Raw genomic sequence first — 16,651 nt, forward strand, 5'->3', positions numbered from 1 at the left:
CAATAATACAATAGCTTCTATTGCAAGATTCATGTTCACATCTTCACCCGCCATTGATTCTGGAATTCATCAAGTCCCTGCCATGCGGCCAAAACCACGGGTGAATTTTGAAGCCAATAAAGAAGTGGTGGCAGGCGGCAATTCCTCTAACGTCCGCTAGATGCCAGCTCCAAAAAGACTCCAAACCCCAAACATTTTTAAGAGTTTATGGTCTCAGTAGCTAATTTCACTTCTTCAAATGTACGTCCTCATGGTGAGTTTCAAAATAATTGTGTCATTAACGGGATATAATGGTTATAAAGGGGTTGTTTTCCTAGTGATTGACAGGTCGCTTGTCCAGTGATTGACAGGTCATCGATTACGGGCCAATGGCAGGCGGCGCTGTGACCCTCTGCTTCGCTATCGGCTGCACTGGCTCCAAAAAATGTCAAGATGGCGGCGACCGTAAGCCCAATCTTTTGGCTTCAAAACGGCCCTTCAGAAACCTATGGGTGACATCACACTCACTACGTCCGTCTTTTTTTACAGTCTATGGTCCCTGCCCACAAATTGAATAACTCAATCAAAATGCAAGAACAGCCACACGTTCTGACTGCCCCATTGATTAAAGAGAACAAGCTAAACCGAGGATTGATGAATGTAAACTCTGGTGCTTTGGAGTGCTGGGACCACGCTATGAGATTACTAGTATTCAGTAGGATCTTTAAGGCCATTTAAGGCCCTTTATATTCAAATTCCATGGTTGTCTCAGGATTTTAGCAGGAATCTATACCATGCCATGCAATGTGCCATTAGCAAGCATAATAGACAGAATGCATACAGGGAAGTGCAAATATTCACACCATTTACAATGTAAAAACACTATATTATGTCCAGTTCTAAACTAATTAGTGACTATTTGACTGTCTGGTTCTCTTAGCGACTGACTTACTGAACTAAGTGGCAAACAGACTAGTTTTCCTGCTAACTCCTTGCACAGTCATGCACAGTCAGCACTGATTGACTGACACAGACTTAATGAGCGACTGATCACCTGACTGAAAGTGATCAACTTCCTACCTGGCTGGCTGACTATTTGATTCACTGATTTACTAACTGAACCGACTGAGTGTTGGAAAAAGTATTCAGGTTTCCGTAGCTCTAACCCCTGGCTATGAAAGCTGTCTCTTCACACCAGGAGAAATCTTTAGAGGTAACTTATGTGTCTTTTAAAATTTCAGACCATATCTGTCTCAGTAGATGACAGATTTTGGGGCAAGAGCTGTTCATGAGGTGAAAAGGCAAGAAAATCTTGAATGAGCTTCAAAATCTTTATTTTTTTATTTTATTTTTCCCCCCCACTGGGTTCACCGTATTACTCTTGCCTTGTTCTCTCCACAAAGATACTCTTCTTCCAAACATATACTATGTACTATGAGTGGAGACCAAAAAACTGAATTAAAATTAATATTAATTTCCTGTTTTGCATAAAATAAAAATATTTCCGTCACCCACAGTGGCTCTCCAACAGTCACTTCCTCATCACCAAGACAACAATGAATTATTGGCCCATCCTCTCCCAAAAGTCTCAGTGAAGAAACTGCTGCTGAGTGGAGATAAGACTTAAAAGTTTGGTGTGTGTGTGTGTGTGTGTGAGTGAGTGAGATAGAGAGCATCTGTGTGTGTGTGCTACGTACGCATGTACATCTGTGTGCATGCATAAGTTGTCCATATTTTGGGGGGAAGCACAGTACAAGTAATGGCCCATTCTCTAAAACATCCAGAGGCAGCCCCTAATGGCGTATGAATACACTTTTGTATATGCACACACATGCACATGCACACACACACACACACACACACACACACACAGAGCTAAATGACAACTGCAGCTGTTATAAATGTTGAGATTTTCACATCCACTAAATCCTGAAAAGTTGTCGTTTAGATTAAAAAAGCCCATGTTTCTACTAAAAATTCCATATGAGACACATTTAATTGTCATCATTCAAAAAACATTGCTTCTGTGTTTGCCCCGGCAGACACATGCTATTGCAAGTCATGCCAAAATTTAATTGACATCTGGTGTTTGTTTATCTTTCAGTCTTTTCAAAATGTGATGGCTCATTTTCCTCGATTCTGTTTCATTTCTTTAACGTTTGTCATTCTACTGAACAAACCGATAACAAGATGAATACAAACCTTCAAATCAGAGACAAACTTCTGCCCAACTTTGATTTTGCGGCATTTTTTTTTGCCAGTGGCTTTTTTAATCCTACTTTCAGCTGTTTTTAAGGTGAAGTTTAGGTCAGTTATCATCTGTCAAAAGTTGCATCTTGCAGGTCCAGAGTGCTGTGTGTTTGTCGAAGAGTCGGGGAGCTTTTCATTCTGCCTTAGGTGTTTAAAAAAGTCAGTATTACATCAAAACAAAACAAACAGGGACGGACAAACCCGTCTTTATTTTCGTCACAACGACCACACCGCATGCACACACGTGTTCGGCGGCGGCACACACACACACATGCTGAAAACGGTGCCGTGAAATTTATTCTCCGCTTTTATCCCATCCTGGCTCGTCCTCCTCCTCGGGCAGGCCAGGAGCGGTGGGCAGCCTGCAGCGCGGCGCCCGGGGACCAACTTCTTCGACCATCGCTGGTCAGGCGACAATCTTCTTGCATGTTTTTAGTGGGGGGTTCTTATCGTATGGAGGAAACCCCAGGTGAACATGCAAACTCCACACAGAAAGGCCCCTTTTCACGAGATAACCCACCTGGGCAGTAGGCACCGAAGGCATGGGGAGAACATACTCCCAGTGCCAACAGCGACCCAGGCGGGAATCGAACCCAGAACCTTCTTGCTGTGAGGCGACAGCGCTACCACTGCGCCACCGTGCCACAAATTATTCATTATTGAATACAACTTATTATTACAAATTTTGAGAAATTGGGCTGCAGTGAGAGGACATTGTTTTTCAGATGACATACCTTAGCTCACCTTATTAAAGTCTAGTCTAGTCTGAATGGCTTTATCTACATGTAATGATGCACAGACCGGCACACCTTGATTCTGACAGATTACTGATAATCAAAGTCAAACTCAAATGGTTCTGTCACAATCTATGTAGTCTAAAATATGAAAACATTTTGCTACAATGGATTGTGTGTCCACAGTACTTATTTGAATAAAAAATATTTAAATAATATTAATAATTCCTTAAATTCTAAATTGCTGGTAATCCCAGTGATGTGGATCAAATTACTGAATAGGCAATTTGGCCTGGAATTTGTACTGAGGCAGACAGGGAAAATGAGCAGTGACATGGTCATGAGACAGGATCGAACAGGTGGAGATGTGGAATCATCAAGTCGTGATTACATATGATATTGCCAGCAGATGTTTCACACTGAAGTAAGCTCAAACAATGCATTGTCTGACCAAGCCAAGTTATAAAACCCCACAGATAATAACTACAACAACCATTGCCTACTTTTGCTTACTTAGAACTTAGAATTTGATAAATATGTGTTATATTATTTAAAGCCTGGATACATTTTAGTGGTCTAAGTTGTACTCATAAGCACTTGGTATGCCATTGCTGTTGTTGATTTAATATTTTTGTCTCATTTCTACCCTCCTTTCCTCCTTTACTGTTAAATCATCTGGGTAACTCTGTCAGCTCCTCAGTATGACTCACCATGCTCTGGTCACAGTAAATACAGCACAAAGACAAAGAAGCTGCTCATCAAGTTTTAATTTGCCTAAGAAGTAAATAAATAATTGGTGGCTAACTAACTAGCCAGCAAAGTGGCTAGCTGGCTCCCAGCATGCTGTTTGATGTGATCAATCTATAGTAGCAGTAGATCTGTCATCAGGAATTACTCCTTACAGTCAAACCCTGCTGTCCAGTAGCACTTGAATACTGTCACAACATAAACTCACTCTACTCTCCTCACACTTAAAATGAGACTAAAATGCACAGAACTTGAACTTCAAGTCCTGTGCTTAAATGTTATGAACTATTTAATAATTTCATGTCTCAAACACATTAAGAAAAAAATATACCTTTAAAAGCGACCTCATTACATGATCAGACTAAACAGCACAACTTGAATGCAACAAACACGTACTGTATATAAATAGATTTGATCAATAATACACAATTACTTAGTGCTCTGAGAAATGATAAATTAAGTTATATTCCTTTCTCTCAGCAGAGAGATGATGCAGCAGACTTATGCTGTATTCATCAGGCCTCTCTCTCCTGAATGTGCTGAATCCAGGCAGACAGGGAAAAAGAAAGAAAGAAAGAAAGAAAGAAAGGTTGAATCCTGAATCTGACTATTCAGTTGAGGGAGACAAAAACAGGGAGACAGACAGGGAAAAAGAAAGAAAGAAAGAAAGAAAGAAAGAAGCAGACAGACACACACAGACAAGATAAATGCGTACAAATATGCAAACAAACACACCAAGGGTGAGGAGATAGAAACTTGCATGTGCCTTATATAATTAAACTCTATTTTACACTAAGACCCAAAGGTAAGTAAGGTATTCCAAGAAAAAAACATTTGCATCTCAATCCAACAGATAATTAATGCAGGGTTCAGCACCAATTATTGTAACGAATTACAGGAACCGAATACAGTGCTACACTTCAAAGTCTGCGTGTGAGTTGGAATTTGTTTTTAAGATGAAAACCAAAACTCAATCTGTATTCATCTAATTTCTGTCACAAGAGCAGCCAAATATCGCCGGGTGGTGGCACATCAATTTTGGATACAGAGACAGTGAAAAGAAAAACAATTCAAACAGAAATGCCATCTGCCGAAAATCAAGGTTTAGGATGTGCATTGTTGTGACACTGATGTGAATTATGTACCAGCTCGTGTCAATATTTCTGGCTTGATAATTAAGTTCACAAAAGCAGTACAACAAATCTGTTTATTTACTTTTCATCCTCACATCGACCTCACATGATTGCACATGGAGGCATGCACACACACACACACACACACGCACAGAAGAAATCACAGTGCAACTGGTAAAACTCTTGCCATTCTGATTTATATAAGCCAATGAAATGAAATAATCAAAGAGGGAGGCAAAGAGAAAATCACATCTTACACCTTTCTCGGATGTGCAATAATGAAATCCACTTGACCTTCAAACTGCATGGTGCCTTGAAGCACTTTGTGCCATCTTTGTCTATTAGTGTCAGATTATGAGAGAGAGAGAGAGAGAGAGGGAGAGAGAGAGAGAGAGAGAGAGAGAGAAAGAGAGAGAGGGAGAGAGAGAGATGAATTAACCTCATATTCCGTGTTGCTTTGTGTTTCCACAGAATCATTACTGTCATCTGATAACCCGCCTCATGCTTCAGCAATGTAAAAGTAAATGTCAGTAAAGTCACTCTGTCAACACTTGAAAAAATAAATCAGACATGCAGCCACCGTACAAAACTCACCAACCACACCCCACATATGGCAAAGGAATGAACAAAACCTACTTTGAGCTATCACAGAAACATACTTTCTCTTTTTAGTAACGCAGTAACGTGCGCTGCAGGTTGTTTGCTACACATTTTCATTGTATCTTCACTCGTTCAAAAAACATGTTTGCCATCCTTTGGTTCAGCCTCATCATTGCAGAGGCTAAGAGAGCTGCTTTTCTTCTTCTCCATCCACAGTGGGAATTCTGCTGACCTGACTTGGCAGATATTTGATGTTTTCTATTTTCCTTTCCCCTCATGCACCCGCCCTCATTGCTTTCTCTCTCTCTCTCTTTCTTGTATTCCTCACCATAAAACTCCCTCCCCTTCTCAAGTCTCTTTTTCTCACCTTTTGATCTGCAATCAAACAATATCCACACCCTCAGTGAGTGAGAGAGAGCCGTCCTCGCCACGCTGACACACACTCACCTCTCCGCTGTTTATCATTAATTAATATGATTTGTTCTCGCACCTGTTTCCATCATTTCTATTATTCAGACCTCACAGTGGCGCTCTTCTGAGCAGCCCTCGGTGTATAACACGGCTGTTGTTTGTTGTTGTGACTCTAAGTGTGAACTAAAATGAACTCGGTTTCTTTCTGCAGAGTTCCATCTGTCAGCGACTCAACTTGAAAGAGTCTTAAAAAGGGCTTTTTATCTGAATGTGTCAGATGAAAGTCTTGTTGAACAGTGAATGCACACGCACCAAACTTCAAAACGCACACACATTCATGTTCAGAAATGAGACGTTTGACTTTTACCAGCCCGTTTTAAAATCAAGGACTTGTTTGCATCAGCCAGAACTGCACAGCAGAGCTGAAGATGCACTTGAACTTGTTTCACTGCGGAATCAATTAAAAGGTGTAGAGGATATTCAAAGCAAATGCTAATCAGGACATTGTTTTTGTTGTTGTTTGTTTGTCACGACGCAACCCTATCTACACTCTATTTGAGAAGAAGCCTCGATAATGACATTGAGATGAACCCGGCAGATTGTGCAAATGAAATCAGACCTCTATTCTTTAACTGCAGTCTCCTGATGGAGAGAGAGAGAGAGAGAGGGCAAGAGAGAGAGCGAGAGAGAGAGAGCGAGAGAGAGAGAATGAAATACAGCAGACAGAAAAAGGGAAACTTCGACAAAAATAATTTCATGCAACTTGACACAAGGATTAAACATACTGTAAATAGGGATGGGACAATATATCGAAATTCAATGTATCGCAATACAAAGGTGGGGCAGAAAAATGAACTGTGAAATTAGCTGCATTTTATTCTGCTGTAGTAATCACAAATGAGACGACTTGCCCATCACAATGTCACAAACTCTCCATCCAAATTATATTATCTGCACTTTGTAATGACATTTTTAAATTGTTGTTTACATTCTGGCAAGCCAATGCCATTGCAAGAAAGATTTGTGTCTCAGGAATAAACATAACTCTGTGGTGTTATTGAACTTTTATTTATTACATCATATCTTGGTTGTATTGAACCATGAACCCCATATCGCGTCAGATAAGCATATCGTCCCATCCCTAACTGTAAATGATGATAGTAATGCTATTCAAATTACTATCTGTAAATTGGAATACATTGTGGTAACCCTTCCTAGTAGTAGTTATTTTCCAGGTAAATACAGTACATGCTAAGAATAGTACTTAGTTACAGTATTTACTTACTTCGTTACAGCTGTAATTACTTGGTTACTTACTATTGTTATAATGTATTTACCTGGTAAATAACTTGTACTTTAGGATGACTGTGCACTTGTAAGGTGCTTCTAAGAAAGTGTAGCCTAATTCTTGGGAATTGCAGTATGAAAATCGAGCTAGTAACAACTAAACCTGTGACAGCTACAATGTAGTTACTTGAAATGAGTAGTGATACCAGAGGCGTACTTGAGGTATAATTTCTAAGCATTTGCCTACTTATAATGTGTGTGTGTGTGTGTATGGAATGGTTACCTAAATTGTCTTTTTTTCTATTTTGAAGACAGTGTATTTCAAAAGTATCTGAAAATTATGTTACGGAGTTGGGTAATCCAGAGACTAGTAGTGATAATAATGTATTTGTTTGTGTGTTCTTCTTTTCATTGTTTCAACCTCACACCCACAAACAACACAGCTCTCCAGCGATTCAAAATGTTGCGCTACTCGGCTCGGTTTGCCACGATTCCACCCTCCCTCCTACTGTGGAGCAGGAGCCCTGATAATGACACCGAGATGAACACAGCAGAATGTGCAAATGAAATCAGACATCTATTCTTGAACTACAATGCCCTGATGGGGGAAGACAGATGGAGAGATGGAGACGGGGGAGAGAGGAAGGGAGCACACAGGTAAATTAGATTGAAAGGGAGAGGGAAAGTGAGACAGAAGAACACAAAAGAAATAGGAATAAATCAAAAGTGTAAAAAAAAATGGATATATATATATATATATACACAGGGGCAAGATGGAAAGAAAGAGAGGGGCGGCAGTGGGAGATTGGGGGTGGTTTGGGAGCTCTGAGGGGGAAATCAGCTGCTTTCTAACGCGCACTGATTACATCTCCTCCTAAATGTCAAGTACATTTCCATTTAAAGTGCCTTGCTGCTTAAATAGGCATGAAGAGAGGCACACCCAGACCTCACAAACACACACACACACACACACACATGCACAGGCAGACACACAAATATACACACAGGAAGTCTCCAGTACCTTATGGATACACAAAACTGTGCATACACACACAGTCAATGGGATGTCAGACTGAAGACTGTGCTACTCAGTGTGTGTGTGTGTGTGTGTGTGTGTGTGTGTGTGTGTCAGCATGAACATGTGTATAAGAACATGTGTGCATGCATCATTTGCCCACACATCCCTCTTTGTACGCATGCCTATGAATCATAAATAAATGACACAGTAGCCAGAGTACACCTTAGCCTCATCAATAAAATCCACACAGACTTCCTTATCTTTCACTTCAACCCGCCCTCAAATCTGCTCTGAACCAATGAGGCGTTTCCTCCCACCGGGCCTGGGTAATGACTGCCAATCAGCATCACCGTAGCTGTGCCCGACGACGAAGACCAGGAAGATAGATGACTGGCCCCGAGGCCCACTGCACTGGAGCGAACAGAGCTTAGGGATAGATTCAATATGTCACAATAACACACACACACACACACACACACACTCTCTCTCACACACACACGCTCAGACACACCCACATACACACACAAAGGCTGGTATGCACACATGCAAACACAGGAATACATGCTCATACTGCCTGTACACATGCAAATGTAGAGGCTGGCATTCTCCCTCTTTTCTCTCTCAAACACACAAACGCAACACATGAACTTGTGTGTAGGCACTCATAGATGTGTGTAGCCACACACGGATGCAAACACACCAAACACACACACACACATTCACATGCAATCAAAAGTCCTAAATATAGCGAGCGAGCAAATACAAGAGGATAAGCTTATGATTAACCAGCAAACACTTGGAGGACTTGGATACTTAGCATCCAAGCGTGTTGAATGTTGTAAGAGCTTTCCTTGACTAAACATCAAGTGTCTCACAGCATCACATCACAGAGAGACGGTTGGAAGTAGAAGAGGATAGTGGTGAAAGGTTAACATCACAGGATAATTATATACTACATTCAGAACACCACAACACAAAGATCTACTTGGAGTAGATTCATACTGAATATTATGTAAAAAAGGTGACGGCAAATTCTGAAAGGAAAGGTTGATGGACAGGCAGTTCCCTCTTTTAGAATTCTTTTCAGATAGAAAATTGCAGATCTTGAGATGTGAATTGTGGCTCTAAAGTCAAATGTCTCATTGGAGCAGCAATATCAATGCCTTCTCTCTCTGCGATCTGCCCTCCGATGCCACATCACATGCCGTAAGGATGTGGATAAAAGCTGTGCCATCTGTAATACGTCAACATAGGGGAGAACACACATCTAGTGACTTCACAACACAATATGTGATACATTAGTGATGACAGTTGAGGTAATGACCCTGTTTGACACAACATGGCTTATGATTGTTGAGTTGAAAATTAACATAAGAAGTGTTGTCTAACTAAGATAGCACTTTATTAATCCCCTTGGGGAAATTCAGGACTAGACAGTGTTGACACATTGAAGCAATAGAACACGCTAGAAAATAAAGTCTCATTAAGGGATAAATTGGCTTTTTCAGCTAACTTTATGTTTTGAAAGTGATAATGAACATTAATATAATTACCACATTATAGCAAGGTTGTCCATGACATTTTAACATCAGTATTGTTAGTGGTTGTCAAGCAAAGCAAATTAATCTGGGTTGTTACATCTTCCCAAAATAGGGATCAAAAGTATGACAAAATTCCATTAGCCATAATTGTTGTCAAATTACCAATTCACACTGCCTCAACATGTTCAGGCAATGTGAATGAGAAGCAGAAAAAACTCACTAAATGGAGAATAAAGGCTACAGCAGCTTCATTGAGCCATCCAATCTTAGTATTACTTATAGCTAGCAATTGCCTTAATTGAAAATGCATTCACAAAGTTAAACTTCTCCTGCTTGTTTACAAATCAATACAGAATAATTTAGTCCTCCCCTTAGTAAATTTCTCCAGGGTTCCATTTAAATGTACATATAATCAATTTATCACAAAGTCCCCCACTTCTACAGCTGTCTTCTCTGAAATCTATGTGTCTCAGCGTACAGTAGACCGACTAAACAGTGAAAAGGACTTTGAGTGGTAACGTGGCAGTCATTTTTCAAATGGTGAAAATTATGCCTCACACATTAGTCAAAGTGTGATTGCCTAATCCACCTGAATTGTCTCAAATTGTAGACTACAGAACTTGAATGGAGAGAGAGGGCACTTCCTGATGCATCATGGTTAGGGTTAGGTTAGGCTGGAGTCTTTGGCCACCACAGAATTTGATGTTGTGTTTTATGTTAATGTTTTATGTTATTATAAAAACAACTGTATGTCACTGAAAAGAGCACAGTTTGTTGTGTGGACAGGGGGGGATGGTAGCAGTAGGGAAGTGGGCTTGTGGACCAGGAGGTCGCCGGTTTGAATACCAGGACCGGCTGGGAAAATGTGGGTGGGGACAGACTCTCAGGTGGGAATGTGGGCAACTGTGTGAGTGTGAAGCAGTGCACCATGGGAAAGGAGTAAACATACTTAGTCAACTTTCCCTGGGAAAATAAAGGTTTACAAAAAATGAGTTTTTCTTAGCATCAGAATTGATAACTGTAAACTTTTCATCCCTTACAAAAAACCCAACGTGTCCAGAAACCACATGTGCTTTGAATTCACATGTGATTTCTGGACACATTTCTGGTTTTCATATGTGAACCATTTTCCTCACGTTGTATTCTGACGTCATGTGACAGCTTTTACTTCAGATTAGAAATGTAAAAATTTTAATTAAATTTTTTTTCTTCACATTTTCACCTACCATTACATATGTTGATATTTGTTTCACATGTGACAACTTAACATTACATGCAAAGAGACAACTCACAGGTGAAAATATCAATGGGAAATTTCACATGTCCAGGTATGAAAACTAACATGTGTCCAAAAAGCACATATGCTTTGAATTCACATGGGTTTTCACATGCAACTTTTTTTTGTATGGGATGTTTTGTCGATCAAAGTGAATTGCTGAATTTGTCCAAAGCTGTGCTGTGGGAAATAGCCTATTGGTAATGTGAAAAAAAAGTGTGTTGTTAAGGAAATGAGCCAAAAAGTGGAAAAGCACTGCTCCTTTCCTTTAAAATCACTGCCCTCTCTGTTCTGATCCCCTCCGAGGCCGAGGTCAGCAGAGAGAACTTACTGGACAAGAGTTTTAAACTTTCAAAGGAGGGAGACAGTTTGTCTCAGACAAGAGTTAAATAATTCAGCAGTAACTCGCAGCTACGGTGCACACTGAAGAGGGAGGGAGGGAGGGAGGGAGGGAGGGAGAATGAGAAAGTGTATGTGTGAAAGAGAGGGAATGGGAGAGAAAAGGAGGTTAATGGAGTGATTCAGAGATAAACTGAAACTGTGTGTGTGTGTGTGAAAGAGAGAGAGAGAGAGGTGACCTATTGAGACAGACAGATTACAGAGAGGGGAAGCGGTGCAGCCAGCAAGGATAGAGTTTGCCTCTATTTGATAGACAAAAATAAATATGCAAGTGAAGAGGTCAGTAACATTTGTAAGTATCTTTTGAAAGTGCAACGTTTTGTGTATCTTTTTTGTAGTGTAAAAAAGTAAGTTTGTTTTTGTTGATGTAGTTGCACCTATAAGTTTGTTACTATGCACTGTGATTTAGATTACATTACATTTTTGGCAGCGTGCAGAATGTCTTTTACTTTACAGTTTACTCAGAGTCGTCAGAGCACTACAACATTCTTCTACATCTTTTTTTAAAGTGTACCTTATTGTGCATGGTGGTGGCAGGCATACAAAACCATTTATGCATGCTCATGATGCATATATTATGTATATATGCATTAAAATATTATAATTTTCATATCACACTACAATCTCACTGGATTTCCTTTGGAACCTTTGCACATGTGAAATTAAGTAATTGTTTGGTAAATCTAAATTATGTAATTTAGCTTTTCTGTCATCAGAAGCCTTGAAGAACAGTCTGGCAAATGTTTAAAAACACGAGATATTCATTAAAATTTATCAATCTTGTTTTATCCACAGCAGTTACTATCCAGGTGGATGGAAGTTTGCTTTGTCTCCTTCTTCTCGCTGTATCTAAAGGAAGCCTAGCTGTCTGTTCTGCCCTTGTCAGCAGTTGTTAACCTCCTCATTGATGCTTCTTCACTACTATACATCACTTTTAATTAAAGACAACGACTAATCTGGCTTTACAACCGCACTGTCTGCGTGCCTGTGGTTGTCATCTCAAGATGATTGTAGCTAAATATAGCACAGGCTTTACCACATCATTTACATTTATTGACTAAATGAGTTCAAGGTCGGCAGAGGAATGGTAAAACAAGTTTGACCTCTGGTGAGTTTCACCAATAACTTTCTGTGCTTTCTCTCTAGTAATCTAGTAAATTATAATGACCTGATAAATGATGCATACGCACAGAAAGTATCTATATGCCACTTTCCACACGAACGTTACATGAGAATGTGCCTCCATGAAGTAAAAAGTAGCCTACACTGACTTTTATGAGTCAGTTGAGCTGAGTGTGATATGGCAAAGTGGCAAACAAGGATAACATCAGAGAGGAAATTTGGCCGACATTTTATTTGGAGGTTTAATCTTTTCAGTACACCGCAACCTTTTCAGTACAACTTTTCAGTACTTTTCGCAATTGTGACATTCCTGATAGCACTTGAAGGCAGCATAGGTCAGTCCTTTCGGTCGTTCTCGATGCAGCTGAGCGAGATGTTGAGTCATGAAATTTTAAGCTTTCAGGATAGTAGAAGAATTGTGCAGTGATGGGTGGAAAGTTGGGCGAAAGCAGAGAATTTCAGCAGCTATAGTGGAAGTGCCAGTATAATGTATCACGATTTGTCCTCACAGGGAAATCGTGGACATTGTTTGATAAAATATTAACCGATGATGATTTAACATCGTCAGATCACCCACCCCTAATAAAAATGACTTTCTCTTAGTTCTTTGTTAGATTTTTACACATTGAAATACTATAATACTATAATAAATGTTATCATGAATCAAGAGGATTGATTAATGAATTTCCTCTGCAAAAGGCCTGTTATAAAATATTTCTCTGCCCTACTTAAAGTTTAGAAATCTGGTGTCAACGTTGAATACCAAAATATCCAGCGAGAACTGATCATAATCTTACAGTTTGTGTAGTTTGGTATTTTAGAACAGGTGTATTTTGCCCTTGTAAAATTATGTTTATCATGAAAGATGAATAGCAATTTTCATGCACACTTTAGCCAAACAACAATACATTTCCTAGCAACAAAGGTAGCAACCTTGCAGAAAACATATGCCCAAACAGAGGTCTTCCAGAGGTGGCTATTTCCTGGAAACAAACTGCAGCTTTAGCACCTGCTTGTCTGTCTTTGATTTATTAAAAAAGAGGCTAGCCATTACTATGACCCATAAAAACAGTGATCAACCACCAACCACTTCTCTCTTTCAATTATGAAAAGATCTCTCAGGGACAGCTTCAAGGTTTGGAAAAGCTAATTAGATTTAATTATGGCTCAAAAGCACAGACAGAGTGCGTTAATAAATGGGGTATTAAAAGCGACATTTTGATGCCTGGGCACAGACAAAGACAATGAAAACAGCCATCATGGGGGGACAACATAAGGACAATACACTATGTCTTTATCCCACACAAGGCACGTGTAAGTGAAGGTGCTTGGTGTTGTGTGTCAGATGAGTAGGGAGCAGAAAAAGGGCCCATTTGAGCATCGATCACTTTTATGCCCCTGGTCTGTTTGCATATTTTAGCCCTATAAACAACATGAATGATGTGCCGTGTAATGCACCATAATCGAGATTTATTCAATTGGAGGGGGGGGGGGGGGGGGGGGTGGGTCTTCCCAAACCCCGAATCAGGAGGGGCTGTTGTGGCTGTGTGTGCATGTGTGTGTGTGTGTGTGAGTGTGTGTGCAATGTGATTTATTTGATTTAATTAGATCGCCAATGTAAAACAGCTCGCAGGGAAGAAAAGGTAAAGATGAGTGCCGAGGGAGGCATAAATAACACCAGGCTCTTTCCCCCTCCCTCCCCTCTTCTGTCTGTTTCTCTCTCTTTCTCTTTCTTTCTCTGCCTCTCCTTTTCTGACCCTTTCTATCAACTCTCCCACCTTCCCTCTCCCTATATTTCTATTCTATTTTATTTTTCCCCCACCTATCGCTAGCCTGTGTTTTTCCTTTACCTCTTACTTTCTTCCATCTCCTTCGCTCTACACTTTGGCTCTCGTCTTCCCGTCCTCTCTCTCTCCCTCTCTCTCTCCGTCCCCCCCCCCCTCCCCTTCTCTCTCTCCACCCCCCTCCGTCTCCCCCTCCTCTGCTCCCAGCTGAATAATGATAGGGGGTAAACACCTCATTAGGCTAAAAGGCCCACAGGAACAATCAGAGACATGGTACTCTGTCGAACCTGTTACTCTGAATGCTCCCGGAGACATTTTGAACACAGCAAGATATTAATACAAGGAAGTGTCCTACAGAGGTAGAGGGGGAGGGGGCTTGAGGGGGTGGGGGGTGGGGGGGTGGGGGGAGGGCGATTGGCAGCCATTCAAAGGAAAGGTTATTCCTAAACAGATCTATGGACGCTGCATCCTAACAACCAGATCTACCGGCTCAGCATCATCTGTGCATCTTCTGTTGATGCTTTCCTCTCTGTCTTTCTGTTGTTTCCTCTTTCTCTCTCTCTCCTTGTCTCCAAGGATTGAGGGGACACACACACACACACACACACACGCTCACTGCCATGAATAGTTGATTTATGCTGAGTGATCAGGAGAGAGGAGAGGCATAAATCCATCCTCTCCAGTGGCAACAGTCCCGCAGTGGATCAACAGCCAGTAAAAAGGTTTATCTGACACTCTGAACTGCCTGCATCACCTCATTACAGATGACTGCCTCTCTACCTCTCTGACACTAGAAAGGATTAGAGGACTAGAATTCACTTTTTGCTATTGTTTACATTTATTTTATTTTTGTTTGTTCCTGTCTCCCTTTTTCTGTTTTCCTTTATTTGTGTGCTTGCCTTTCCAGCACATTGCAACTCTGTTTTTGTCAAAATATACTGATTGGGAAAAAATTGGATCACCTGGGAAGATGTGGGTGGGGAAAGTGAACAAATAACACTCTCCCCTCCCTCAGCAACTACTGTTGAGATGCCCTTGAGCATCACGTTAACTTCTTAGTTATCCTTTGAAAAATGCGAACTGACGGGGAAGGCTGAGAAAAGTGAAGGACAGCAAAAAGTCAAAGTTAAGGCATAGGTTCCACTAACACTGCTCCCCCACTTCTTTCTCTCTCTCTCTCCCGTCCTACAGCTGTTGCGAGGCATCGGAGCATTGTACAGTTAATATTTCATGCTGTTTTCAGACAGCCGGACAGAGCTGATGCTCTCTTCTCCATGCTTGGTCAGGGCCTGAAGGACTAAATGATCCCACACTAGCCATCGCAGCTGGAATAAGACCCACAAGGCACATGCATGTTTGTATTTATGAGTGTGCATGTGTGTGTGTGTGTGTGTGTGTGCGTGCGTGTGTGTGTGTGTACCTGCAAATGCATGCATACATGTGTACAGTAATTGCTTGTTTTGGTATGTACATGCGCACATGTACAGAGCAAAGCATATTAGTGTACAACAAGCCTGGAACATAAGTTATAAGTCTTCTATATGACTTTCACACCTGTTTTCTGGTACTCAGCACAAATATCCATAATGAATGACTTCATGATTTATGCATGCTAAGCAATAATGTATGGCTTCGAATCTGTAGGAATTCTAATAGCGCTTTTTTCCTAATTGTCTCATGCACTGGTTCATTAAATTAAATATGATTTCCAAAAAGCATACCATGTGAACCATGTTACTTTTAATGTTGTGAGTTCAAATCAAGCTTAAGATCCCATTTGTTGCACGTAATTCCCTGCCAGCACCCTCCCAGCTTTTCCTGTGGGCAATATAACAGAACACAATACATAAAAAAAGCAAAACTAAAACACGGCCCAAAAGCATTTAGCACTCTGGTCAGTCCTATAGAGGACTGACCATCATCTGTCATCTCTGTCATTTATCGTTTGCTAGAAAGCAGATCTGATCTTTTAATTGCTGCTTTAAAATGGAAAAAAAACATTTGCCCTGGGTCAGACATGGTTCAAAATCCAGTTTTCATTTTCTGTCAATTTACCCAGAAATCATCTTTTAATAGTGTGTTACAATGGCACAGATACGGAAGCCGAGAAAGGCCGTGCTTGCAATTATTTTTTTAATGCCGTTATCTCAAGATCACGAGTTAATTATTTCGTTATCTCGAGATAACAAAGCTCGTTTTCTCAAGATAACGGGTTAATTTATCTCGTTATCTCGAGAAAACAAAAGGCCGATTTCTCGAGATAACGAGATAATTTATCACGAGAAAACGACTTTTGTTTTCTTGAGATCACGGGTTAATTATGGAGAACTCGAAAATGAGTGTCTGGTTCATTTGATCACACCTGATTTC

General features: G+C 40.5%; 1 protein-coding gene across 1 annotated transcript in view; it reads right to left on the reverse strand.

Moving 5' to 3' along the window:
- Positions 1-16,651, reverse strand: part of stpg2 (sperm-tail PG-rich repeat containing 2) — a 76,630-nt gene that overhangs the window by 941 nt on the left and 59,038 nt on the right. The window lies entirely within an intron of this gene.

This window comes from Centroberyx gerrardi, chromosome 8 (assembly GCF_048128805.1).
Source record: "Centroberyx gerrardi isolate f3 chromosome 8, fCenGer3.hap1.cur.20231027, whole genome shotgun sequence".
Lineage (NCBI taxonomy): Eukaryota > Metazoa > Chordata > Actinopteri > Beryciformes > Berycidae > Centroberyx > Centroberyx gerrardi.